Raw genomic sequence first — 25310 nt, forward strand, 5'->3', positions numbered from 1 at the left:
TAGAATCATGGGAGTTTCGCCAACCGTGCAATCTTAGTTAGCTACACAGACAGACTAATAAGAATAATCTAGTAATACCACAGGGAGTCATAGTAGAGGCAGGATAAGAATTTAGATACAGTCTACAAGAAGAGCAAAGACAATTTTGAAAAAAGTCAAATGAGGAACGCTAGGAAAAATAGGTACTAGTCTAAAATGAAAACTTACTGGGGCCAGCAGAGGAGCCCTCGCCTGCCCGATCCTGGCCCTGTTGAACAGCATCCGCCGCCTGCTGCTCCTGTGTCCTCCTCTCGCCCCTGGGGGGAGCTGACGTACAACATGAAAGAAAGAACAGAAAACATGGATGATTGTTGCTTGTCAATGTCAACCAAATCAAACATTTCAAAAGAACAATAACAAAATATTTCCGCGAAATTATATTGATTATGGTTACTTTTCATTTATTTGCGGACCTGTGACTTCGAAAGTCACGTAACTCACTAAACAAAGTACTGAAACGTTCACCTAGGACTGGCAGGCAGCAGTCCGCAGGCAAGACGCAAAGTGACAGACAAACTCCATTGTGATTTCAGTCAGATCAGTGACAACACTAACAGTTGCCTGCTACATTACCAGTCATTTAAATAGTCAAACTATCAATCCACCGCCACTATTTTTCTTATTGTCAGGGGTACAAAGGAAGGGGCAGATTTAAGCCCTTGCGGCTCTTTTGCGCCGTTCTTGCGTGACTTTTGTGACGCAGCAGCTAAACAAAAAAGGGCGCCATGGTGCGGCGTATAATATTATAACAACGTGACGCATTTGGGAGATGCATCCCGTTATAAAGCCCTGCGCCATCAGGGGGCGTTCCGGCGCAAGGGAGGGCATTCCTGCGCTGGAACACATCCTAATAGTGGCTGAGGGAAATCTACAAAATATCAATCAGTCACCTTTAGGACAATGATGCGTCACACAAACCCTGCACCTGCTTGAAGCAGACGTACGGCTTGACCCAGCATTGGGGAGATAGGGTACCCCAGAGCATTGATGGAGCTGCGCCATCGTTGCGACGCAACTCCAGCAGTAAAGCTTCGGTGACGTTTTGGGCCCATGGTGCGCCGCATTGCAAATACGGCGCACCATGTTTGGTGGTGGTAGCGGGCCGCACAATTAATGGCGCATCCCTGCTACTTTGCAGGGATGCGACGGTAATTGCAATTCTGCCCCTTAGGGGCATACTTACTTACGCGTTCTGGCGCATCTCCAGAGATGCGCCAGATCAAATGCGTCACGCAAAACTACCCTTGCGACACGGCAGATGTGCCTCATTTACAAAGCGGCGCGCCCTGGCGCAAGGGTAGGCACTTGCGTGACGCATCTCGTCACGTAAGAGCGGCGCATCGCTGGAGTCACGTCGCCAACGCAATGCAACTCCAGTAATGCTCAGGGCCACCCAATACTTAACATGCTGTGTCAGTCCTTTCACCTGCTTCGAGCAGACATAAGGAATTGAATTGACGTAGCAGCGTCGCAGAAGTGCCTGCGTTAAATCTTGTACATTTCACGCAGGCAATTTTGCGAGGCGCACAGCCGCTGGACCGCCCACCCTGCGTACTAGGAACGCACCCATTGTGGTGCAGGCCCATGGCTTTATAACGTGACGCATCTCCCTAGATGCGTCATGCTGTAAATGACTCGCAGGGATGCGGCACGTTTACGCCGCTGTTGCGTCACGCAAGGCAACGTAAACGTGGCGCAAGGGGCTTGTAAATGTAATCTGCCCCCTAGTGTCTAGCATTACGCAGTTCTGTAAAGTACACTCATACATAATAGTTACTCAGGCCAATGAGACCACGAAATAGAAAACAAATAAGCATAGTAGCAACGCCACTGAGAAGGAGAGCAGTGCACCTGAAATGCACAGAAGATTTTGAAATATAATTTAACTACAATGTAATCGTCATCAGCGGCATTATTGGCTTGCTCCATGTAAAAAACAAATATTTGCAATACAACAACACAGAGCAGGAGAAAACATCATAGTAGTGAGTGATTAAATGGCTACTACTACTCACCAAGCCCGGGGATCTCCAAGCCGAGCTGGTCCAGCAGGTCGCGCTCGCGGTCCAGGAGGTCCGTCCAGCGATGGGTGACCTGGCTGTAGGTGCGCTGGACCCCGTAGAGGTGGGATATGGCCCAGCACACCTTCTCCCACCGCTTCCGGCGCTCCCGCATGTTGTAGCCGCCGGCCGCGATCCTGCCGCCTCCCGCGATGGTCCTGGGCAGGCGGCGCTGGACGAAGTAGACCAGCGCGCCCACTTCCTCCGGGCTGAATATCTCCCGTCGCGTCACCTGCTCCCCCCTCAATCTCCCGCATGCTGTCCTGCCACTGGGTCCAGCACTACTCCCCGCCGCCGCTGCGGCCCTCAAGTGCCTGGGCAGCTTCACGGCGCCTGGCTTGACCATGGTCTGGGCAGGTAAGGTAGGAAGAAGTAGAAAATTAAGAAAGAATAGGATAGGGAAGAAGAAAAGAAAAGAGTTTAAAAAAGTAGTTTAAAAGTAAAGAAAAATAGCAGAAAAGACAAAAATATACAGCTAGGAAAAGAGAGGGATAGATAAGAAGCAAAATCGTTAAAAAAAAACTGAAAACAAGCAAAGGATGGCAAAGATACCAAGAGGATTAAACACCATGCCCAGACACAGGAAATGAATGAAAAACAAGATGGCCGGCGCCCGTTCACGAGCGCGAAAGTAAGTTCGCGCGAGATTTTCCTTGCGATCTCGTGCGAACCTCTAGATTTCCCGCGCGATCTCGTGCGAACCTCTACTCGCAATGCGCTTACTCCGCGAGATTATACATAGCGGGCGGAAACGGAAATACGTCACGCAAACAAAATGGCCGCGCCCGTACTCGACCTTGGGGTAAATTCGCGTGTTGCGCTGCAAGCGGCTCGCGAATACTGCAAAAAAACTCGCGAAACAACAAGCCGCAAAAAAATAAAATGCTCATTCGCACGAATTGGGGGCTTCCGCGGTCGGTTTCGCACGACGCCGCGCCCCGCGAATAGCGCGAAAAAAACCGAAAAACGATTTCAGCAAAAGCAAAAGCAATGAGCAGGTGCAAAAGGTCAACCTCATGATTTGTAACGATTCTTTGTAGTGCTTCCTGAGGGGGCCCTCCAGAATTCGGTTGCCTGCTTGCAACTATTGTGTGAGCCTGCTCTGACCTTAACTGTATGCCACAAAGGTCCTGATTTACAGCTAAAGGAGCAGACAAGCAGGTGCCAGGCTGGAACTTTAAATTCTTTCAGTGACACATTAATTAGCCCCTAATTCATTATTGTCAGTTGGGGCAGGGCAGGTGTTGTTAATAAACTAACCCCAAATTAATTCATGTCAGTTCAAGCAGGGCAGGTGGGCTTGCTTTTCCCCCCCATCTTCTACAGTGATGATGAACCAGAGGGTGGCATTGATGTAACAGAGGGTGGCATGGGTCAAAGAGAGGGTGCCAGTGGTAAAACAGAGGGTGCTGGGAGGCTGTGATGATGAACCAGACGTAGAAACAACATAGTCGCGACCGTTGCGAGCCGACAAGTAAGTTCGCAATTGCGAACTAGTACCAAATCCTCGCGAACTGGCAGAAACAATTGCGAACACACAAAAAAAAAAAATTCGCGGATATTCGCGGATTTTGCGGATTGCGAGTTCGCAAATCCGCAAAATTCGCGAACGCGAGATCCGCAAAATTCGCCCATGTCTATGTGTCACCTGCTTTGGGAATTTCATTTTTGCGCATTTACTCCTAGGGTGGAATGTATTAGTATGCATATTGCTTAGCCCTAGCTATCCTGTAACTTTGATACATGTGCCAATTGTCACAGGGAATCAGCGGGCAATGGTTTTGACCTCCGCTTTTGGTATATCTAACGAACTACATTTTCCGAGTTCAGTATAGGGAACTCCCTATAATATAACCATCGGACAATGGTCTCGAACCCTGCCCATGAAGCGCGTACTGAACTACATTTCTTGATAAACACAGCGACTTCTGTAGTTCGCAGTCGCGTGGCTTTCCTGATAACCAGAGACTGCAACTCCCGATAGACCATGCGTTTGAGTAGTGCATTATCATATAGCTAGGTAACACGAACAGCGCACTAACAGACTGTATCCTCCGTGTCCAGCCCAGAAAACACATCATGCATTCATGAATACATTATAACCTTATTGAGGAAATGTATATATGTATATAGTATTGTTTTTGACTATTGTGTTTTGTTTACATACGGAAGTATTTTCTTTCTGTTTATGGGTCATGACATGAATGTAGGACTTTAATATGTGGGAATCCAAAATGGTGGCTACTTGAAAAAGGCTTACGCCGAAACGCGTCGTCCTTGATTTACGAGTGCAAAATAAAGGATTTGTGCAAAGACCTCCTGGTGTGCCGTCTCTGTGTCCTCCTAACTAGTGGGATCCAGTACTTGTGGATAATTAAGAGTAGCGGCTGCTACTACCGACGGTATCAGCGTTGCCTTGGTTGAGGATCGTTCGAGCAGCACCTTTGAAGCAAACGAATTGAAACGATTCCGACCGCCTCCCGGTAGATACCTTGGAAGAAGACGGGTAAGCCGGTTTGTGTGTGGGGGTAGGTGAGGAGGGAGGGAGTTTCGTAAGAGATTGCCGACCCAGCACCCCCTCTTTTACGCATTATCGTGCCTCTGCCCTAGCGCAAAAATCATACGCGCTGCTAACATCAATGTATGGAGGTAAACGCGGCAGCCACGTGTAACTACAGTGGCGCGAGGAGATCTGCAGTTATAAGATGAGTGAATGGGAGACAGCGAGGCAAGCCGAAGCCCTGTCCCTGTTTAGCGAGGAGCAAGATATCGCGCATGCAAGCGCGACGACTAATACAGTACCAAGTAGCGGAGAGTCCACATTAAAGCAGAAATTAGCGCATCTTGAAAGACTAAGCAAGCGCGAAATTAATAAATGGTGGGAAGTTGCTTCTCTCACCAACTATGGGGAGGTTGGTAGAGTCCCTAGAGGATTGAGGATAAGCCTTGTACCGACCTACGACAATCCTAATAAAGACTTACTCACGGAGTGGGCACAATATATGGCCAAGACATGTAAGGGCATGCTGGAAATGCTCGTAAAGTACGCACAAATTGATTTGGAAACGACACGCAAAGAACTGTCGGGTCTCAGAACGGAATTGGAGAAGTTTAAAACTGAGAAAGTGTTTGAAGAATTCATCAAGACACTCCCAAAAAAATTACAGGACTACGAGGAAATTATTAAGCAGAAGAAACAACGAAAGTTCCTCAGGGACAAACGAGATTATGCGGAAGGACGCATATTAACGTACGCCAAGAAGTACGACAAAGCACAAAAAAGTATCAGAGCAAACTGGACAAGCAAGAAAGCAACAACAGTCTCCACTGGATCTAGCTCGGATATAAGTACCGACGCAGAAGACCGTACCTCAGGCATCCCTTTAGGGTCACGTCCTCTGACCTTCCACCACGAGTTCGAAATCTTGAAACAGAAGAACAAACAAGGTCAACAGAACAGGGTGCAGACCAGGGGACAGACATCCAGAGGAAAGAACGTAAGAAAAGGAAGAGGAAGGGGACGCGGAACAGCGGGCGAAGAAGAAGACTAAAAAGGAGACATAAAAACAACAAAATGTGTAAATTCACAGTCAATGCCAGTGATGAAAACAAAACTGTGGTGAATCTCTCTGACAGACTATTAAATCCCACGGAGATATCAGTGCTTCAACTAGGATTATCCTTCTGCCCCAGTACTACCCTGGACTATGTGGATACAAGAGTGGATTTCTTCCTATATGTTAGGAAATTGAAATTGATGAAACTCTATGCAACTCGATCCAGCACTAAACAAAAAGTGTCAGACACAATGGGACCCTCTAATGTAAATCTGCAGGTACAGGATCTGGAACTTTTACGAGATATGTACCATTTGGAGATAGCAGATGAGGATGAAAGAAGTGACCATGTCATCCTACAAGCTTGTGGCGTAACAAGTAGACAAGTACAGCATAGTGGCCTGAAATTGAAGACCAAATTTAATGAAATGTCCCATTCGACAATATAGAGGCCTATAACCAAGCAGTCACAAATGAATTGAAAAAATCTAGGAAGAACTTTCAAAACTCCAAATGGGATAACCTAACTAGAAGACCAAAGGACTTCCCTGAAAATGTTAAAGGAAGATGCAACAATTGTGATCAAGCCCTCCGATAAGGGGGGCAACGTTGTAGTCATGAATTATAGGGACTACAAGTTGGAGGCTATGAGACAGTTAAATGACTCTTCCTGCTATGAATTGATCAATTGGGAACAGTATAGAAAAACTATAAAGGAGTATCATGTACTGCTTGGTGGATGGCACCACACGGGACTATTGGATACGGATGAGTACAAATTTCTGAAAAAAGAAAACCCACGTATCCCCTGTATATACTTCCTCCCTAAGATCCATAAGGACCCCACTACACCACCAGGGCGTCCGATCGTATCCTCAAATGGGGGGTTATTGGAAAACACCTCAATATTCTTGGATTTATATCTGAACGAATATGTGCGAAACCTGAATTCCTACTGTAAGGACAGCACAGATTTTTTGAAAAGGTTACATGATCTGAAATGGGAAAAGGGATACTATATGATCAGTATGGACGTATGCTCACTATATACGTGTATCAATCAAGTGAAAGGTGTGGAGGCATGCATGCATTACCTGAAGAGTCGACATGTGGATTGTTGTGGGCACAATACAATGCTTCGGACTATGATGGTATATTGTCTACAAGAGAGCATTTTTTTTATTTGAAAAAGCGGTATACCGTCAACGATCTGGGACCGCGATGGGGACTTGTTTTGCCCCCAGCCTAGCGAACCTTTTCCTAGGCTGGTGGGAGGAACAGGTCGTCTGGGCAGAAGAGTCGGAGATATATACTGACCACATCTTGATGTGGGTCGGATATATCGACGACCTCTTTATAATCTGGAATGGCCCAGAAGCATTAGCAAGGCAGTACATCAGCCATTTAGGCATTAATGACCTCAATCTCAAGTTCACGTATGCTATTAGTAATACATACTGTGAATTTTTGGATGTAGCAGTAGAGATTAGAGAGGGTGGCCTAACCACACGCCTATTCCGTAAGACTACTGCCGGCAATGCAGAGCTGCATGCGGCGAGCCATCACCCGATTCCCCTGAAGAGAAGTATTCCCTATGGGGAGTTACTGAGGGCTCGCCGCAATTGCAGCACCGACATTGACTTTCAGACGGAACAGAAAGCGATGATAGAACGCTTCAGCCAAAGAGGATATGATGGAGAAAAATTAAGAGTTGCCCAGAATAAGGTTCAAGGTTTAAAACATGAGGAAGTCCTATTTAGAACATCTATTAGTGACAATAAGAGGAAGGAAACTATGAGCAAAAGTCAACCTGATGCGCCCCGCATGATCACTAACTTCATTAGGGGAGCATGGGCCCTAGAAAGGATGATGAGGGCCAATTGGAAGTTATTGACATCTGATCCAATTGTTGGAGGACGAGTTGGTAACAGACCACAAGTCACCTATCGCAGGGCACGATCCCTCAGAGATAGATTGGTACACAGTTACCCCAATGAACCATCTAAAACTAAGTGGCCACCAATCCCCAATGGCTTTACAGTCTGCGGTAACTGCAAATGTGACCGCAATGGCAAATCACGTAAAAACTATAAGATAGGAACAGGCCAGATGAAAACCATCAATCACCAGATAAACTGCAATACAGAATTTGCTGTCTACGTGCTGGAATGCCCGTGCTGCCTCCAGGACATAGGCAGCGCAAAGCATCCACTCAAAGTTAGGATCCTACAACACCTCCGTGCCATTACAAACAAGGACCATAATTACCCGATGGCCCGCCATTATGAAGAGAGTCATAACAGCAATAATGGAAGCCTGAGGTTTTATTGCATAGATAAGATACCCAAAAACATCAGGGGTGGAGACCGCGAAGCGCAACTGAGAGTCAGAGAGTCCAAGAATATTATAGATATGGAGAGTAAGACCCCGAATGGACTGAATTATGGTGAAGAATTGTTATCGCACATAGGCTTCTAGAACGTTATTGGTACAGGGCGAAGGCTAACCCGCAGTATGATGAATGTTGTATATGTATAAGTAATCACAATCACAAATTTTATTGGTGTGACTCCCCACTTCTGGTACTATCATTAGGGACAAGAAGAGGTAGAACTACCACAATTGTGGAGCACCGGACGGATGCTATCTGCCCCATTACCTTAGTGGACAAGAGGGGGAGCCACACAGTACTCACGTAGGAGGAATGTATGTTGGGTACTAATCATGTTGTGTAATGTATTGTTATTATGGAATGTCTTACATGTTTCACATACTCACTAGTATAAATATCTCACTTCACACTTATCCCCTATGAACAAGCACTCAAATTTCAGACATGGCCACCTTTCCCTATTAATAAGCCTAGCAACTATATGGACATACAATGAGGGGAGCTCCTCTCTACTGTAAATCTATTTACCTCTGGGTCTGGGGAGGTAAAGAAATATTATCAACTTAAGGGAAATCATGGGTTCAGGAGAGGGAGCGCCCTAGCTATCCTGTAACTTTGATACATATGCCAATTGTCACAGGGAATCAGCGGACAATGGTTTTGACCTCCGCTTTTGGTATATCTAACGAACTACATTTTCCGAGTTCAGTATAGGGAGCGCCCTATAATTTAACCATCGGACAATGGTCTCGAACCCTGCCCATGAAGCGCGTACTGAACTACATTTCCCGATAAACACAGCGACTTCTGTAGTTTGCAGTCGCGCGGCTTTCCTGATAACCAGAGACTGCAACTCCCGATAGACCATGCGGTTGAGTAGTCCATTATAATATAGCTAGGTAACATGAACAGCGCACTAACAGACTGTATCCTCCGTGTCCAGCCCAGAAAACACATCATGCATTCATGAATACATTATAACCTTATTGAGGAAATGTATATATGTATATAGCATTGTTTTTGACTATTGTGTTTTGTTTACATACGGAAGTATTTTCTTTCTGTTTATGGGTCATGACATGAATGTAGGACTTTAATATGTGGGAATGCAAAATGGTGGCTACTTGAAAAAGGCTTACGCCGAAACGCGTCGTCCATGATTTACGAGTGCACAATAAAGGATTTGTGCAAAGACCTCCTGGTGTGCCGTCTCTGTGTCCTCCTAACTAGTCAGATCCAGTACTTGTGGATAATATATACATATACATATATATATATATATATTCTCTACTGTTGCTGGTAAATGAGTCAGGCTGTCTCTGGCAGTCCTGTTGTAGCCACCAGCAGGCTTATTTATTCGCTCCACAATTATTCCAAATATCGAAGAAAACAGGACACCCAGGGCTTCTTGTTTGAAGAATTTATTTGGCAGATGAACAAATCTCCACGACACGTTTCGCCATTACGGCTTGGTCATGCTCGTCTCGTGGTGCTGTCAGCCATTTTTAAAACCCAACACCCTCGTGCACATGTTTACATCACGGAAACGCGGGAGACATCTTGTAATAGGTTAACATTCAAGACAGTCTATTGATTATAGCAACATATTCGCTCTATTCATCCTCAAAGACAGCTTGATAGCATTGTAACAAAATACTCATAATATTCGAGCATTATTACAGCGTAACTAATAGCAACATATTCGCTCTATTCATCCTCAAAGACAGCTTGATAGCATTGTAACAAAATACTCATAATATTCGAGCATTATTACAGCGTAACTAATAGTTACATCATTCGTTTGCTAAATCATCCAAACACACGTATGATCAATGCGGACATAGATACGTTGTTAATCGTTATTGTTGATGTGTGTTATAAATTGATATACAATACAAAACAATAATCATAAGTAAAGCATCGCATTTCTTAGAAGCTTTGGTCCGATAGGTTCCTTTGACCAAACTCATGTATGATTGGTCAATGAGTCGCTGTTGCTTAGAAACCCAAATACTAACAACATCCCATTAAAGAGCGTCCGTAGAGTAAATATACATTCCCAATGTATTGCAACATTTAACAATTACAGGGAATAGCGTATAATAACGCTCAAAGTAAATCGCTCTCATTTGTACGTTTTAGATAATCAAATAGTGGGTTTACTAGATCCAAAGCGACTCCAAGTCATCATATAGCCCCTATGGGCACAATCTTTACATGAACCAACATCCAGCCCCAGTGGGCACTTCAGTAATTGATCAAGGAGCAGTACATTTGCTTTACATAAAATGACCTGAATAAAAAGTTCCAACATGATGGATCTTGCCCCAGTGGGCAACTACACCAACCAAAATTGTCTGTAACGATTGTGCACATGGTTCCACATAGTCATCCACATTCTTCCGCTACCCCGTGATATGTGAAATCTAAAAATAAAATTATTAATATTTAAAATCAGGAAGACCGCAGATGAATTATACAATTGATACTACCATCAGAGAATCATTCATATAAATGTATAGACAATTCTTCCGTAATATTCAATCCTTTAGGTGTCGAACATTCAAAATCCACAATATACTTGGATTCTAATTTTCTGAGGGACAGTTCTCGATTGTCTCCTCTCACTCCCAGATCAACTTTGTCGATCACTACCAACTGGACCAGCTTTTCATTTTGCATGTGCATGGCAGAGAAATGCCTTGCTACAGGATATTGTCTGTTGTTGTTATGTATGGCACGTAAGTGTTCCAACACCCTTTTCTTTGCTTCATGTTTTGTGCTACCCACGTACCATTTGTTGCAAGGACATATCAGTATATACACACTGTAAGGTGTGTTGCACGTCAAACGTTTACGAATCGTAAACTCTCTGTTAGTATTCGGGACTGTAAGTGTTTTACAATCCTGGCTGTACTTACAGACTTTACATTTACGACAGCATCTAAAGCCCATACCTCCCTGGTTTTTCAAAGCTATTCCTGAGGTGACATAGTTATGACTAAGCTCATCTCTTAATGATTTCCCTTTACGAAATGTAATTTGGGGATTGTCATTCAGGTATTTTTTAAGATGATTGTCCGTCTGTAAGACGTGCCAGTGTTTTCTCCTATATATATATATATATATTGTAAACTTCGCCAGCAATCCAATAGCTTGGAGCAGACAAAAACAGACCCAGTACTCTATATTGAGTGTAATATCCTATTTATTACCATTGTTGTTGAGTGTGAGGAGCAGCCACGTTTCACAAGGGCTTGAGTGAGTCATGATGCCCTAACTCAACAATTGTTATTAAAAGCATATATCACTCCCCTCCTCCAGCAATGGTGTTAAATAACATGTTACTTTCTACAGGTCTGCAAGCGTGGTTTATGCACAGCTTTGGCTTGTGTAGTATTTATATACAAAGGTATGTAACAAGAACCAGAATACAAGGGGTTAATGGGAATGTTGCTATTAGAAGAGTTATTGTCGTCCTTTGTAAAGTCACTGTAACAGTCAATCTGAGAGAAAAAGGCAGGGTTCTCTCATGTCAGTAACATGGGCGTCCGCAGGGGGGGGCAAGACGGGGCGCTTGCCCCCCCCCCCCCCCCCCTGGATCCAGGCCCGGTTCTAGAGGATGAGCCCAAATACTTGGGTCGACTTTCCTGCTGGGGCAACACCTGAAAGGCTGCTACAGCCCGAGTGGGACTCTCAGCAGGTCACCGAATCAGCCGTTCCCATCGTCATGGGCAGAATGACAATGGGCCGGCAGAGGAGGCACAGCATGGTGCATCTCCCCCATCCCAGGCCTCAGGAGATGTTGAGTCCTTGGGGAGTTGCTGATGCCTTCGAGGCAGGGGACGTGAGCTTTAGTCCCTCGCAGCAGGCCACAACGATCGGATAAAAAGCTACGGGGCACGGGTGGGGGCGTTTGGGGAGCAGGGTTAGTGCTGTGAAGTGACAGACTGGATTGAAATTGAAAGTTTCTTTCTTATGAAATTCCATCCGTTTGTGCAATGGGGAGGTGCTGTATACCGCTAAGAGTGAAAACCTCCGGAAAAAAACACTAAGGACTGAAATAACTACATTTAAAGAACAATATGACTAAAAATGGGAAAAAATGAAAATTCGATTTTGACAATGTTGTAGTGGAAAATGTAATTAACCCTCCATGTTGAGGCCAAGGGAGACGTAGAGCAGAGGAGAGATAAAGAGAGAGACAGAGCCAAAAGGAAAAATAAGAGACGGAGTGGGGAGTAGAGACAAACTGAGAGGGGGAGAGGAAAGAGGGAGGAATGATTGAGGAGAGAAGACAGAGAAAGAGGCGAGGGGGGGGGCATTATTATAGATAAGCACAATGAGGGGGGAGAGAGAGGGCGACAGACAGAGGGAAGGGGCGACAGACAGGGAGACAGATAGAGGGAGATACAGGGTGGGAGACAGACAGAGGTAGGGAGACCAAGAGAGAGAGAGACCGAGAGAGGGAGACCAAGAGAGAGAGAGACCGAGAGAGGGAGACGGAGAGAGAGGGAGACCGAGAGACGAGGGAGACCGAGAGGAAGGGAGACTGAGAGGAAGGGAGACTGAGAGGGAGGGAGACCGAGGGAGGGAGACCGAGGGAGGGAGACAGAGGGAGGGAGACAGAGGAAGGGAGACAGAGGAAGGGAGACAGAGGGAGGGAGACAGAGGGAGGGAGGTAGAGGGAGTGAGACAGAGGGACGGAGGCAGAGGGACGGAGACTGAGGGAGGGAGACTGAGGGACGGAGACTGAGGGACTGAGACTGAGGGACGAAGACTGAGGGAGGGAGACTGAGGGAGGGAGACAGAGACAGACAGAGAGGGAGAGAGAGGGAGGGAGGGAGACAGAGGTAGGGAGACAGACAGACAGAGGGAGGGAGACAGAGACAAAGGGAGGGAGACAGACAGAGGGAGGGAGACAGACAGACGGAGGGAGACAGACAGACAAAGGGAGGGAGGGAGAGGGAGGAAGGGAGAGAGAGGGAGGGAGAAAGAGGGAGGGAATGAGAGTGAGGGAGAGAGAGGGAGGGAGACAGAGAGAGGGAGACAGCGAGAGGGAGGAGACAGAGAGAGGGAAGGAGAGGGAGAGAGATGAGAGAGGGAGATAGAGGGAGAGAGAGGGAGTGAAAGAGAGGGAGAGAGAGAGGGAGGGTGAGGGAGGGAGAGAGAGATAGACAGAGTGAGTGAGACAGAGGGAGACAGGGAGAGGGAGGGGGAGAGAGAGATAGAGATAGGGAGGGAGACAGAGAGAGAGGGAGACAGAGAGAGTAAGAGGGAGAGAGAGAGAGAGGGAGGGAGACAGAGAGAGATGGAGAGACAGAGAATCAGACAGAGAGAGCGAGAGAGAGAGAGAGAGAAAGAAAGATGTGTGTATGCCGGGTCTGGTGGCTCAGTGGACGATGGCGTCCGCTGCAGGGACTTGTGGTCAACCTCATGGTCATAGTTTTTTTTGTTGCTCTAGAACACCCCCCTCCCCCACTGACCCCGCCCACACCGGTGCGGCCCTCGGCCACAAACCACACTGTAAATTTGGCCCCCGAGAGAAAGTTTGTGAGTACCCATGCTCTGGAACCGCATCAACCTGATTTAGAATGGTTTTTTTTCGGTCATTTCTAGTTTTTCCCTCTGTTTTATTGTAGTTGTCAGGTCTTCTGCTGATTTTTCTCTCCCCCCTATGGGTTTCTTTGTTTATTTAAGCTCTTTGTCTTACTAGATTTTTTTTTAATGTATTCAATACTTGTGCTCAATTATGTTGGAGGATGGTGATCAAGTTAAAGTGCTGCCCCCCCCCCCTCCCCCCCTGGAAACATTTCTGCGGATGCCCGTGGTCATTAACACATTATTACTGTAAAAATATGGAATGTGGCCTTTGCACTGGCGTAATAAATATGTAAATGTGTGTTTACCACACTTTATAATTTCTAGGGTCTAGCCTGTGAAAGCAAACAGTTGTAATTTCTCCCTGCCAATGCTTTTTTGTTTGTCAGAATGTTGCTTTTGTGGTAGTGCGTCGCGGGTTTGCCGGGACGTTTCAGATTGTTCACCTGCAGTCCTGGCAGCTTTCGACACATTTGGCTCATGTCCTGGCTTTTAGAAAGTGTGGACTGAAAACAACGGGAGACACTTTTTTATGTGTTCGAATGCAGGACTAATTAGCAGCTGTTGTTAGAAAGTAGTTTAATTCACAGGGATGATACTGGGTTTAAAAATGACAGTTTATTTATTTCCTTAGTGTCTGTTCTGTGTTTCTATGTTGGTGAGTGATGTCATTCTGCGCTGCTCGGGTGATGTCAAATGGTAGTCCTTCCTCCATTTTTACGTAATGTCTCGGTTTGGGGTTTTCAAAGTCTGGTCACCCTATGCTGTGGTCTGTTGCGGCTCCTACCTCTGAGTCTGTCGCTGTCAGCGTCAGGCAGGAGTTACCTCCCTGGCTGCACACGGCACTGTCTATCTGGAACATGGACAGACAGGCTGCTTGGTCGCTGAGCAGCATCTGTCGGAAAGCAGGAAAAGTTGTCAATGTCAGGTGTTTTAAATGATGACACGACAAGACGGCGATTGCCCTTCTGTATCAGGTCAGTGCATATTCTTCGCATCATATGTTACTCGGTGTGTTTTACTCTAACGATGAGCTCGTAATACTTGTGTCCTCAGTGCGGTTTGTCTTGTGTTCCAACCTGTTCATCAGATATGTCACGTGCACCATTACCCCAAGCTTCTCATCTCGGGCATTTTACGTTGTTTGGCCGCGGAAGAACAACGGAGAGGGAGGGGCTGCTTTTACACCTACAGACATTCTACTTGACACCCATACTGGCAATGAAAGTTACTTTCCCTGGATTGTGGGCAGAAAGATGACAACATTTTCCTTCTCGTCATCACTTTGATTGGCCGCGCGACTGAAGACCTCTCAAGGGCTCATCACTGCCACCTGCTGTACTGTACACGCCGCCTTTTATATTACTCGAGTAAGTACAACAATTTCAACTTGTTGAGCTCGTGCAGGCTGGAGGTGTTCGCGCGCATCTAGCATGGCATCCGAGAGTCGCGCGCTAACAATCCTGGGTGCAGGTCTCTGCCCCGGCGCGCGCCCCGTCCCTCCTGCTCTCCTCCCTGTCATTCTCGCGCCTCGGCCACATATTGATATCTTCATTCTGGTCAGCCGGCCTCCCGGGGATCCGGTGCGCGTTCTTTCTTCTCAGCGTCCCCGCGAGCCCCCGCTCTCTTTCCTGTGACCCTTCGTCCGGGTTCCCCGGTGCGTACGTGCCCTCACCCATCGAGTTACATTGTTCAGCGCTGTCAACTCGTATTTAGAAGTCAGAAGCGCCCGCAGCTTCGATCCGGCCTTTCAACTAAGCAACGCCCTCTGCTCGTCGGGATTACTAGCAGGTCAGCGAGGTTTACCTCGCTTCTGTACCATCCTGCCACCACCTCTATGTTAATTAAAATAAAAAGTCAATGCTCATGTGAGGAAATCGGAGAGGGTGTCTGGGCTGTCCGCTTTAGGAACGTGAGTTTTAAATGATGTGACATTATTTTTTCCAATCAGAAGTATGAAGGGTTATATAGGTGGTACCTTTGTGGGCATTAGTGAAGTCCGTTCAGTATTGATCGACGCCTTTCCTTGATCCACCGAACTTGGGAGCAAAGCACTTTATTCCATCAGATTCACGTCTATGGAAAGGGCCCCTCGGCTGTGTGTGTGTAAGGGAGGGGGAAGGGGTGTGGAGGGGGCAGGATGTGGGTTTTTATATTCTAGGCTCGTGAAAATAAATCTTGCCCAGTAAAGTGTTAGTGTAAACAATTATATTCATGACTGCATTTACACGTGCACTAATCCAGTGAATGCAAAGGTCACATTCCATGCTATTACCATAGTACATTACACCCAATGGGAGTCATCACAGCTTACCTATCCATTGTTATTTATCTACATAGCTGTCTGTGCATTTATTTACAAATTCATGTTACTATTATTGATTAGAAAACAGACTCACAAAGGGCAATTGAGAGCTGGCTCTTTTTTAATGCAGGTGTGGATAACACACACATAAAAACAGCATTGCACAAACCATACACACTGCTCCCCAAGGGTGGCATCCTATATATTACCACTCCTTGACGTCGGGGTGGGCATCACTACACTCGAAGCTACACCTATCAGTGAATCTGCATATTTACTACTGACACTCAACTATGGCAATAAATAGCTCGCTACACTCAGTGCTTCTGTAAATATGTTCACCAGTAGCAATAAATAGGATATAACCCCACACACGTGTACACACTCACAAGCACGCACGCATTTCTGCTTGCTTTTATTGCACAAGTTGCAGAAGTGTAAACCCATGTTTTTCAAAAGTCTATGGAGTATGGAAAGAAATTCACATATCGTGGGAAATATGGGTCTCTCGGTCATAATGATGCTACTATGCACAGCATATCTATTGTCCGTTGTTTAATCAGATGCAGCGCTTATGAGCGCACAATATTTATACTAATTAGTAACAACACCTAAAAGCACAATGCAATTACATAGCAATGCGTACTCCAACCATTAGGTAATACTGGCTTCATAGCCATTTCTTTCATAGTGTTTAGGGGCTATTGCAATATGAAATGTCATCTCGACGATTGTTTACAACATTTGTTATTGCATCATGGGTGAAATCCTCAGCGTTGTATTTGGTGTTTGAGTTACAGTTTGCGTGGCTGTTCTTTGAAATATGGACTTTTGAATTTCAGAGGTGTTTTTAGTTCTAATTCACAACCGGACTTTACTTTGACTGTGTTTCTTTGAAGTGAATTTCTATTTTAACACTGTTAACATAACCAAAGCTACCACTAATTTCACGTTAACTTTTGTCTTTTTTCAGTGAAAGTATATAAACATAGATAGAGATGTACACACACACACACATATATATATATATATATATATATATATATATATATATATATATATATATATATATATATATATATATATATATACCCACACCTGCTATCACACTCGGATTCACTGGATGTAATATGATATTTATTGCCGTTGTTTAGAGGGGGAATCAGGATTCTTAAGAGGCATATGATTTAGGCTATGCTGATTTTCATATGTAAAAGTTATAAATAAATCAGTGTGCCCAGGATACAAGGAGTTAAATCCACGAAGTAAGTTAAAATCTCATTTAGTCTCATTGGCCAGGGTAGAACGAGCCGCTTTCCTCGGTAATACAAGAGAAGCATGCAGCCTGTAAGGCAGTAAACAGTGGTGTGTCAGTGTAGGTCAGCTGCACTGTGGGAATCGCACGGATTGTCAACTTTGCAATTTGCAACAAATGTGAAAATGTAGATTTATTAGCACCCTTGGTCCAAATAGTAAATTTGTTTCACCTCGTGTTACCCCTTCCGAATACTGCTATGTTGCCACAGCTTGGGAAAGCTTAAACCTGCTTCACAAACCATTTGTTCACATCAGCTTGCTTTTACGAAAAGATGTCGAAATTTTAATCTTTGAAATGAACAATCTTAAAACCCATTGGGAAGAGTAACCATGTCCGATATATGATACCACCGTCTTAAATGTAAACTTTTTTACAATGATACCCTGTAACTTTTATTTCCTGGGCAGTTAGATGTGAATTCTTAAAAGATGTAGGAGTTCATCCATTTCCGGTTGATTAAAGTTAATAAAAAGGTATACTCCAGCCTTTTGATATCTCGGCAGCATATTTCTTCTGTATCACCATACATTATTTTGTACCTGTGCTTATACATGACCTTTTAATTCTTTAGGGCAAGAAATTGTACATTTAAATACTGTAGGCCCACACTTATCCTTGTTGATAAAGGTATATCTCTTCATGTTCTTTGCATTTGTAAGCATGTCAGGTTAGCGCTCACTGTAATGTGGAATTCAGTGCATTGTGAAAAAGGACTCTCCCAGGCTTCAAACATAATGTTCTTATTTGGTAATTCAGTTTTTTAGTAATCCGCTCAGAATATTATTATTTTGCATGACCTCTAGTTCTTACTTCATCTCACCATCTCCTGCTGCCAGTAGAATGAGCACATTTTTTTTCATTTCTGTCCTTTGTTAATTACTCTACTGTCCAAATCATTGCATATGTTTCTTTGGTGGCGGTCTACAGTATCTACCCCGGCGCGTTTCAGTTTTTCTCTGTTGCTGTACCACTAATTCTTCTCATGCTTTGTTCTAGTCTAGCATTGTCTTTCATGTGATTTCACTCCTGGGTTTAAGGAGGATATTTCTTTTGAATATCTGACTTCTGTAGTTTCAATTGTTGTTTAATATTTGTAAAGCTGTGTCACAGTTAAGTGAACAGCTGTGAAGAACCTCCAGGATAGTACTTCCGGGGCATTTGCTAACAATACTGATATCACCTCTTTATACAAAACACAATTATTAAGTGGGGGTTTTGTAGGCCTCAACAGTAATGTTGTTATTAGCAAACTAGAGGATACACACCATATCGTCCTCAGGAGAAAGAAAAACGTAGTGGGCCTTGCTGGGATCCAAGCCCATAACCTGTAGGTCACGCAGAGTTCACTGTAGCGGTTGCTCAACCAGGTAAACTAGACGCCTCGCGCATTAAGACCCACCCCTGTTATAAGGTGACTTACAGATGTTTTTCATTTTCTTTGCTCCTGTGACCTTTTAAGAGCTGTACTCTTGGTTTATTCGGTCATTTCAGGCAGCTTCTTTGCAAACTGCACGTTGAAATAAATGCGTTTGATGACTACGATATATTTACCCTCTATGTAGTTACCTTAATTGTATTCCATTGTTGGGCGATATTTCACCACGCCTAAGCTAAATTCTAATGCCCTTCTGGCGCTTTGATGGATCATGACCACAGAGGCTCCACCAAGGAAGATCGGCAAGAAATTCGTCTGGGTGCTTGTCTCTAGAAAATGTTTGCTCTAGTAACCCAACATTGAGGGAATCTGACTGTGCGCAAAGAATCCAGGACTCTGTTTTCAGATCTGGTGTCTTTCACCAATACCGTAAATGGGGTCACTTTAAATGTTCTTTCTAGTGAAATCCTAAACCACATGAGTAAGCGTATGCTGTCCAAAAGCGGTGTTTTTTGTCAGCCCTAATGTAATTGAAACTAGCCCATAGCTTCAGTATTTGCATAGATGTAGCTGGCGTTTTCTGTTCTGCAGAATACTCCAGCTGAGCTCGTCTCTAGTTTCTTGGTACCAGGAGTGATAGCAAGTAATTCAGGGCCCCTAAAGGGTTAAATGTGGGGCCCCCAGGATTTCAGTCATTAATCTACCTCCTCGCAGATACAGCTGGTATGAGTGATAGCTTTCTGAAGATGTAGGGATCCCTTTTGCACCCCAGGCCACAACCCCACCTATAGTCCACAAGGACAGCCAGTGTAACATCAGATCAATTTTTCTAAGAATGAGTATCCTAACCAGACACTCAGGTACCAGAAACCATTACATGAAAAACTGGACTCTGGAACAGTGGTGCATAGTCCTCACTTCACATGCAATCAGGCCTTACCTCACACATGTTCCTTCTGTAAAGACTTTACCAGTGCCACTAAATGTGAGATAGTTCCACTGCTCACCAGGGAATTCATGGGCATAAAATGTAAGTTTTTAATGGCCATGATTTGCATTTAATTACCTATAGGATGCAGCATTTGGAAACCTCGCCAGTCTCTCAGATACTATTCAGACATTTTCATCTGTAATATAATTTGATGTCAGTTGCAATTAATAAATATGTAGGTAGAAATTCAACAGTCCCAAAATTGTTCCCCTAACCTCACTTCTGTTAAATAAGGGGCCTGCATTGATCAAGTTAAAGTAGTGTTTATTTTACGATGGTTAGTTGTTGCATGTGCTTTGTTAGCACTTAGATTAACACAATTTTCACAGCTGCCATTTTGCAAATAGGTCTGATGCACTCTTGTGAGATTTCAAATGGAACATGAATGGATTTTTCTGTGGCTGTAGCTCGAAACTCCAAAGGCGCAGGCTGGTTTGTCGGTTGTTTTGATGTCTGCAGACCTAGAAATACTGACTTCTAATTTGAACTTCCGCACTTAACTGTGTGATACTGGGCAAATGACTTGCTTTCCCTATGTTTCAGTTACCTTTCCAATAAACACTGTAAGTGCTTAATTTCAGTTTCAAGTGCTAGACTTTTACATAGATCAGAAAGATTACATCTTTATATGGTTTTAACATCCATATCAATATATTCTAAGCCATATAGTTACCAGCCCTTTTCTTTTGTGTGTGATCTGTGCATCACAGTAATATTGGGTTCTGCTATGAAAGCAGCAGTGTTTGTCCTTGCTTTTGAGAAAAAAATATACTTACAAAATATATCCGCTTTGTCGCCCTATTTTCGGCCAGATAGTTTCATTCGCCAGAGAACCTAGTTTCTGCAAGGGTATCACTTGTGTATACAGTTTCTAATACTACTTATTAGCGCCACATGCTCCACGTGGCAGCTTCAAGGCGCTGTGATATAACTAAAAAAATCGGCATACAGGCAGAGTCGCTACGACATTAGACACTGCACAGCCGAACCCCCACACTGCCAGTCTAATGCACCGCTGTCTGGGACACTGCAAGGCTTTCACGTTTCCACGGTGGGTTTGCGCTTGCTCGTACAAAGTGGTCTTCATGCGCTTTTTAATGGCTATTGGTTGTTGAAGAGGTGGGCTGATAGTTCTTCATTTTGCCGTCATAGGGAGAGTTTTAGCAAATTCAGGTATGGGTGTGCATACTTCTAGACCTCTGCGCTGGTTTCAACGAATGTATTATCTATTCTAATAAACACAATCAAGTTACATTTAATTTTACGCTTACGTGCAGAGCTCACTGGGTGAAATTGGCGGGGGTTCTAAAGGTCGATCCTTAGCACAAAAATGACCTCATAGTTTTGATGAGTTGATAATTCGGGTGAGATGCGATCATGTGGCTAAATGACTAAAATGACAGGTGTAGTCCAGGTATATGGGTTCTAAAGCCAGCATCCTCGCTTGATGAACAGTGTGATCCTCGGCGAATTTGTTTGCCGTCCTTTGCTTCACTTTCGCTGAATAAAACCGGTATAATTTTGCGGAGCCTGCGTGCGCCGAGAGGTCCGTCCTTTCTAAAAGGGCGCTGGCTCATCACGTGCTCTGGTTTTTGTGCCTTTACGCCCAGCTCCCTCTTCAAACCGTACACATGGTTACTATTCTGTAAGGTGGCTTCTTTCAAGGAAAATAAGGCACACCCAGAGACACTGGAGCTCTGCTCAATTCAGAGCCGATCTCTCGTGTGCTTTACTTTCCCGTCAGCAGCCCCTCACAGCGTTTAGAAGCCAGCGCTCTCGCGGTCGGCACTATACTAGTACACCTGACACACGCAGTCGTGTTTTGCAGGGCTGGCCAGGGAGCCGGGTTGAGAAGCACGTGTTCTACTATCTGCACCCCCTCAGTTTCTGCTGCTCTGATGTAATTTATTTCTTGCAAAGTAAAGCGTGGCTCGTAATACTATCCCGCCTGTGGGACTGTAATGAATTGATTCGGTAGACTTTTGTCGGTTAAAAAGGATAAAGTTTATTCCCGAAGAAACATCACGCGGTGTATGACAGGGACCAACTCACAGAAAGAGTGGTGCGTGTAAAAGACCACAGCAGTCTCTTCCAAGTCGCTATACAATCCGTGTACCTCTTCTGTAGTAATCTATACAACCCGTGTGCCTTTAGTGATCCGAGAACCAACGCATCCCTTAACCTCCACCCCCTTACTTCTGTGTTTACACGTCTTCTTAGATATGCATGTATTGTACTACAACACTTACTGAAGTTTAACGCCCGGATCTGTTACGCCCCCTCTCCGCTGTGACCACACACCGATGTCAAAGTGTTTTGTATATCTGAGACTCGTGCTCTGTCCCCGCACAGAAGGAGCCCTCCCCTCCCACTGCTGGGCGCGCCTCGGCGCAGGGGCACTTGTCACTTAAGCTGCGCTCCTTCGCCCTATCCCAGACTTGCCTTGCGTGCGTCCGGCGCTGTCCCCCCTTCGCACTCTGCCTTGTACGCAGCTCCGCAGCCCCTCCGCTGTCCGAGGCTGACAGCCTGCCCAGCCCAGCCTCCTCCTCCTCTGCTCTTTGATTTCCCCGTGTGTTTTTTTTTTCCTCCCAAGTTCACTATCTCCCGAGCATCCCGGAGGGTCCCCTCTCCGGATTGGCCTCCTCCCGCCCTACGTCAGCCGGCATGTGATGCGCAGTCTTCCTGCTTCCTTCAGCCGTGTCTTAAAGTAAATCTTGCTGTAGCGCAGAGCTTCAGCTGAGCTCTGCCTGCCGGAGAGCAGCACGGTGACAGCCAGGGAGCGAGAGGGGAGCGGCGCCGCGGAGCCCAGCCTCCCATGCGCACCGAGCGAGCGCGCACTGCCCGCCCGCACGCACCGCCGCCCTCCCCTTCCAGCGCATCCCACGGGCGCCGCTTCCGCGCCCTCCACCGCACACTGGACCACTTCTGCGCTTCGCTCAGAGTAAGTATTTTCACAGCACCTGTTTGTTCTCTTTTCAGTATTTTTGTTATACTTTGGAGGATGATGCGCTCAGCGAGATATAGGTTATTATGCTTTCGTGGAAGTGCAAATGTTTGGCTGAATGACATTAGAAACAGTAATCAGAAAGAAAACACCCCAGAAGCGTCTGCAGTTTGTGAAGTGCCTGAAAGCCGGGGGTTTTCGCTTGGTGTGTCCCGTTTGCATTGTTTTTTCTCCGCCTGTCGCCTTTGTTCGTGCCTCTTTGGAAACGGGAACCCGCTCCGTATCTCTCCGTCATGTGCCTTTCGCTGTGCGCCTGGCCTCCCGTCTCCCTTTTAAACTCCCAGTGTTTGCCCTCGGATCCTCTTTGTCCTGCTCATTGTTGGCCGCCTTCTCTTTTCGCTCCCGTCAATTTGCTTGCGATTTGCATGCCCACTTCCCCCTTTTTTTCTAACGAGTCTGGCAGGGAGGTTTCACGAGTTTCATTTCAATCACGGTGACAGCTGAAATATGGAAGGTAAAAAAAATCTATCTCCTCCTGGGTTGTGGACGCGAGCAGTGCCGGGCACGGGCCGAGGTTCAAGGTGGCTGGTGTGAAGCTGGGTGGGTTTTGCTCTTGCTGTGTTTTATGTATGGGGTTTAGCTCGAGTGGAGTGATTGCGAGAGGGTATGTTTGCACTCATACATGAAGGTGCGTGAAGGGGTTTCCTTGGAACAGTGGCCTGTCTTGTTGAGGGGAGGGATGCTTTTCACTTTTTTGGGCTCTTCCTAGACACTTCCTAAAAAAGCTTGGTATATTTGGAGTGGCTTGAAGCACACTTAGATGGCAGGTGGTCACCGCTCTTGGGAGCCTGGGGAGTGCAGTACACGACTGATCGGTGGCCATTGGCACAAGGCGCTGCGACAACCACAATGGTGGCACTTTGAGGCAACCACAATGTGGGATGTCAGTCCTTCAGCTCGCTGGGGAGGTATTGTCAGGACAAAGTGCGCACGGGCACTGCCAGGCAGGTGTGTTGTGTCAAGAAAGCCAGGTGCAAGCTCCCTTTCTTTGGCTGCTCGTGAGACGGTATTGACTGTTGTTGGGGATTTTATGAATTTATGGCGCACACAGTTTGATAAGGAGTGGCCGCCTAGGCGTCTAAAACTTTAAAAATCTGTCGTTCGCCAGTTCTTGGCATCAAATAGTCTTCCTCGCTCATGGGGCGATGAGTGCTGCTGTTTGCACTGTATAGAGTTTAATAAAGTAAATGTAAGTCTTCACTGTTCACGGCAGCGTGCACCGTGATTGCCTACAGTGGTGTGGTCTATTGCTGCCTTAACTTTGCGCTGTTCTTGTGTGTTCAGAGATGTTCAGATCTGGGCAGTGCACCTGTAGAGAGAGAAGCGTCCATGCTCAGTGGTCTTAGACACTAGTATTTCTCCAAGTGGTCCGAAGACAGCGGTTGTGGGCAGCGCAGCTTTCACTCTTTTATTAATACCTGAAGTAAAGAGGCTTCTGCTTCACAGTTTCATTAACGACAGAAGTCTGGGGCCTCAGTTTCGTTAATGAATGAAGTCTCAGGCACTAGTTTTGTCGCTGTTTTTCTGTTAAGCTTAACTTTGTCACAGCTCCAAAACGTTTTATTTTTTGTTAAGTTTTAAAACTTCACTTTAGATGTGTTTTGAAGTAATATGTTGTGCTCCACTGTCCCTGAAACTGTCTGGACATTTTGCTTGCGGACTATTTTGGAGTTTGACGCTAGTGTACGGAAGCGCATGCCTGCTGCGCGTAGGCTTCCCAATGTCGCCTCTTTGCTGTCAGTCTGTGTCTTGTCTAGGAGTGGTGATGTTTACCTGGCACCGGTTCTTCGGTGCATTACGTCTTCGTATTCAATATTGTTTGAGTGGTGCTCACTCCTAAATTTCCCAGCGGTAAACTTTTAAAACATATGTGGAAGCAAGCATGTACTCTACATAGAACCTAAGTCTCTCCTGTTTCCTCTCATCTAGAGAGAGAAAAGGTGTTTCCTTTCTCTTGTGTGTTAATGCACTGACCCTGATAATGTTTGAACGGTTAGCTCTGTGCCAGTCTTGTAATGTGTTAGGCATGATCTGAAAGGTAGCCCTGGTATAAGACTCTTTGGTACCGGTCACCAGTTGGTAAACAGGGCATGTAGGCTGGAGGCGGGGAGAGCATGCTACTTTTGTCATTCTGGTGGTTCGTGTTAGATAGAGTGCCCACCTAAGTGCTAAGTGTCTGTTCCATACACTGCATGACATTCTTTGTCCAGTTATGCCCTGAAACTTGTAAAAACAGCTGGTGTATCACAAAACTGTGCTATGGAAAAGTTAGATATGTTCCAGTTCAAACACCGATTGAAACTCTGTCTGACACTTGTGTTTTGATCAGACACAACATTAATGTTTTTCACACCAATAAGGATTGTTAGATTATTGTGCCCCAATACCTGAATCTTCTCTCATGCATGGCCATGTACCTGGTGCATCACACCATAAGAAAATAGGTTGTATGCTGCCACCTTGTTCTATGTGGCAAACGCTATCCATGCAGTAGAAGCAACATCTATCCATAAACTTAAAAAATATACTGAGCTAAATTCCAACTTTTTTGACTCAGATGATGAGGGTGGAAGAAAGAACAAATGCACTAAGACGTGCCACAAATGTTTTTGTTAATTAAAGTTTTTCTCTGCAAGAGCCCCTTATCTGGCAGGGTGTAGGCAGCTTC

The 25310-nt window shown here is 45.4% G+C and overlaps 1 protein-coding gene across 20 annotated transcripts in view; it reads left to right on the top strand.

Annotated features, from left to right (window-relative positions):
- The first annotated feature begins 14410 nt into the window (after positions 1 to 14410).
- PROX1 (prospero homeobox 1) overlaps positions 14411 to 25310 on the top strand; it is a 119792-nt gene continuing 108892 nt past the window's right edge. For 14 of the 20 annotated variants that reach the window (XM_086927881.1, XM_086927890.1, XM_086927884.1 and 11 more), the window contains exon 1: positions 22213 to 22579. The gene's annotated coding sequence lies outside the window, so the exon portion shown is untranslated. Of the gene's footprint in view, positions 14627 to 14855; positions 15020 to 15279; positions 15562 to 22212; positions 22580 to 22979; positions 23097 to 25310 lie in introns of those variants that run through there. The other 6 variants (XM_086927877.1, XM_086927895.1, XM_086927878.1 and 3 more) reach the window with 6 other exon arrangements.

The sequence above is a fragment of the Lissotriton vulgaris genome, chromosome 6, assembly GCF_964263255.1.
Source record: "Lissotriton vulgaris chromosome 6, aLisVul1.2, whole genome shotgun sequence".
Taxonomy (NCBI): domain Eukaryota; kingdom Metazoa; phylum Chordata; class Amphibia; order Caudata; family Salamandridae; genus Lissotriton; species Lissotriton vulgaris.